Consider the following 3955-nt stretch of genomic DNA (forward strand, 5'->3'; position numbering starts at 1 on the left):
TTCCTAGCCACCAAGTTTGGTTGATAGGTAGTTGCCATTATCCCTTTTCTGTAGGAGGTTAGTTTCGTCTATAGGGTAGAGGAACAAATATCTTGGCCACTTGGATGAATCGGGAGTAGAAGACATAGCGAGAGATCCAATAAGTAAGGAAAGTTATGTGCTCATGTGCCCCCATATGATCTTTCGATGCATGATGTTCATCAATGATAGCGTTGTAAACAATTTTGCTAAAAACAAAACCATGCTTGGTCTTAGTGGTTTTTTGCAGGCTCGAAAGGCTCTCCAGTTGGTCGAAGGCCTGCAATAGCGACAATGTCAAAGAGTGTGGGGATGATCATCCCACAAGGAAGTTGAAATGTGTTAGTAGAGGTATTTGAAAAGCACATGGCTTCAAGGATAATGTGAGAGTTGTGCATAGGGCTAACTCTTGTATTAGGTCAAAAATACCCAAATCTCTCCAAAAGTGTTTCTTCCTTTCTTAAACTCTATTCAACCACTGGATGTAGGAAGAATCATCATCAGTCAGAGAAGATGAACAAAATACTTTATTTTGAAGAAGCTAAAATCAAATGGTTCATCCACAAACACCAATGACTCATAAGAAGAGTAGTTGGGAAACAAGTATTTCATAACATATAGTTTCTTAACGCTCCTGAGAAGGGGACCCATGAAAGAAAAAATGGTACTTGAAATGGAATAGGGGGTCAGGGCGTCAAAATACCAGATGTTTCTTATCCCATCTTCCATGGGAGGCTTTGGGACATAGGTACGATCATCAATAAAAAGAGGTTTGTCAATGACATCTGTAAGGGGATCACGTGGAACAGGATTTAATGTGTTTTTTGGAGTCATGGTTGAATCTCAAAAACTTGGTGAAGAAATATGAGGAAGAAGATGACAAAAGTGTGCAAATGGCTCTAGGTTTTTTTTCTTTTTCAGAGAAGAAATGGTGAAAGAGAAGAAAGTTGAGGAAGAAACGTTTAAATAGCCAAATAGAAGAAAACGTTTAAGTTTTTCCCTCCAATAATTTTGGACACATGGCAAATGCAGGTCAACAGTTGGCACCAAGAGGTTATGGGAAAAGATTAAAGATATTAAATGATTTTCTTTTTCTCATTTAAGTTAATGGTGCGTTAATCTCCTAGGAAATAGGGGATGATGATGAGTCTCACACACATATGTGACTTGATGGTTTGGTAGAAAATGGTAATGATGACCCATGAACAAAAAATAAATAATGATAAAATTTCTAAGGAATGTGGCATGTACAGGCTAGTTGAACAATGTTGAAGGTTTACAAAAACATCGCATTTCTTCCATCTAACACATGATCAAAAGTGTCATTTTTGGGGGGAATCTATTAGCCTGGAATTTCTAGTAGGAAAAAAGTCAACAAAGAACTCTACATTGAGGAAATGCTAAGTGTTGGCATTTAATGACCATCTTCGACAGGTAAAACACGCCGACTAGAGCGCTTCGACTAGCATGCTGAACATGGTTTGAAAGAATCTCAGAAACAAATCTTGAACATGGTTTGGAAGAATCTAAAAAGCACATCTTTTTGATATTTCAACATCACGTCGACGTCGAAGATTTCGACAGACGTCAAAGACTTAGAAGATTTTGGAGATTTGAAAGGTTATCTCAACACTAGTTTTTCCCAAACTGCCTTCGACGTGCAGGTAGTTATATGCTCAAAACAATTACGAACATGTGATAATGGCTTTCTGTAGTTTGCAAATTTGACAATGTGGCAGTGCTTCAAAAGACTAAGTTGCATGTTCTTAAATACGTGTCTATTTTCAAGGAATAAGTTGTCAGAGACAGATATCTTACTTTAGTATAAATAGTAAGCTCATACATTGTAATCAAGGTTGCAAAATTCATATACTTCTCTAAAGAATTGGAGTACTCGAGTCAAAAAGTGAAACAGTTTGTGAGTAACATGTATGAGTTTGTGTCCTTTTCTTTCATTGTCTTTATGTTTCCTTAATTGATATTTTTCTATTCTTGTCATTTATTGTGTTTTGTTTAATGTTATTTATTGCACTTTTCATTAATTGCGTTGATCCAATATTTTTTCGTTACTAAAGCTTGTGTCCACTTTGTCTTCATAGAGACATCCACATCCACGTCACACACTCTCTTCTTGTACACTTGTTTTGCATAGATTTCTCCCGAGATTTTTCAAGTTAGTCTCACAAGCTAATTAAACTTGTGATTGTTTGATAAAAACACATGCGAACAACTAGACAAACATGACTTAAGTCAAGACAATTTGAGAAATCAATGAAATGGGAAAGGTAACAATCATGATTTGCTTTCCATATATCAATTTGTCCATTTAAATTTTTCCAAATTCCTACATTTCAAAAACAAGAGTGTTTTGTCACAACCATTGTCATTACCAAAAGATTCAAGCCTAAAAGTTTGGATGGTATTATGAGGCTTGCCCCACATATAAAACATCCAACAAGTTTCTTGGAGTCAAATTTGAATGTATTTGTGCTCTCAAAGAGGTTGTTCAAATCAGAAAGTGAGATTTCATTCTTCCATAATTATTTGCATTCTTATATATAAATGTGTTGTATTCATTGTTTATTGACATGATGTCTTAGATACAAAATTGAAATTGAGGTTGAGTTTGATAAACATGTTGGATACTTTGTGTTTTGGGATAAATATTGTATCACACTCCTTCAAATGACAGTTGAATAGTTAAGACAAATCATGAAGGTTGTAAGTTCCATAAACAATTATATTTCAATATTTTTTGAATTTGGTTTAAGATTGACCTCCATTCAATGTATACTTTATTTGTGGAAATGCGGGAGAGGGTCACCCTAAAATATGTTTGTCACACTTTGACAAGCTTTTGGATAGAGATCTAGCATTTCAAATCAAGTGTCAACATTTTTCCAACAATAGTCAATTGTGAAATTCAATAAGGATGATGATGTTATACAAAGCTTGAAAGACTATCTCAACCTATATGAGGTATTCCAAGACTTTATATCATTATCTAGTTTAGGTTTAACCATTCTCTCAAGTGTATTATTTTTTCAAAGTTGTCATCAATTAAATCTAACCTTTTTATTTACTCATCCTTCATATGTTGGCAACATACATCACATGATATTATACTGGAAAGCGAAATATCCAATCCAAATGAGATTCAAGATCAACTAAGTGTGTGTCCTCATATTCTATCACCTATATCACTTATAATTCTTTATTACTATTTGGAAATCCAACAATAACATCCTTTGATTGATCTACATAACTAGTTTGATATTTATATGTAACTAAGCCGATATGTAGACTTCAGATTGTTTGCACAACCAACCACATATGTCCACCAATCTTGGAGTCCATCAACCAACTCCACCAATACCCCTACTAAGAGGGGTGCTATTTCAACATGCATTGATGGTCTCTCTGAACATGACTTCTTAACTCCAAAAGAGTTGGCTATTAAAGTTAAACACCTTAAGAAGGAGTGATCATGTGGCTCTATAATCACATCCTCACTTTTTACTACATCATATTGTTTTAATACATTCTCTAAGAGTATTGTGCTTTCTTCTTATTTGATATCTCTTACCATTATAATAACGGTTCTCAATTTTTTAAATAATCATGGTACTATCATAATGGATCAACACAACTAGCATAGGTTTATCCCACAAAGGGATATCAACTAAAAATCATTTTAACCAACTTGCTTATTCACTAACAGTTTCTAATACTATCATTTTAGAACCCATCGTGGATTGAGCCAAGGTTGTTTTTTTCTTTGATTTCCAATATATAACTCTTCCAGCTATAGTGAATATATAGCTTCTAGTTGCTTCGGAATCATCTGATAAGGATATCGGATATGCATCATTGTATACTTTAAGTACAATAGAAAATCTCTAATAATGTATGTTGGAAAAAATTGGTTGATACCATA

The sequence above is a fragment of the Lathyrus oleraceus genome, chromosome 4, assembly GCF_024323335.1.
Source record: "Lathyrus oleraceus cultivar Zhongwan6 chromosome 4, CAAS_Psat_ZW6_1.0, whole genome shotgun sequence".
Lineage (NCBI taxonomy): Eukaryota > Viridiplantae > Streptophyta > Magnoliopsida > Fabales > Fabaceae > Lathyrus > Lathyrus oleraceus.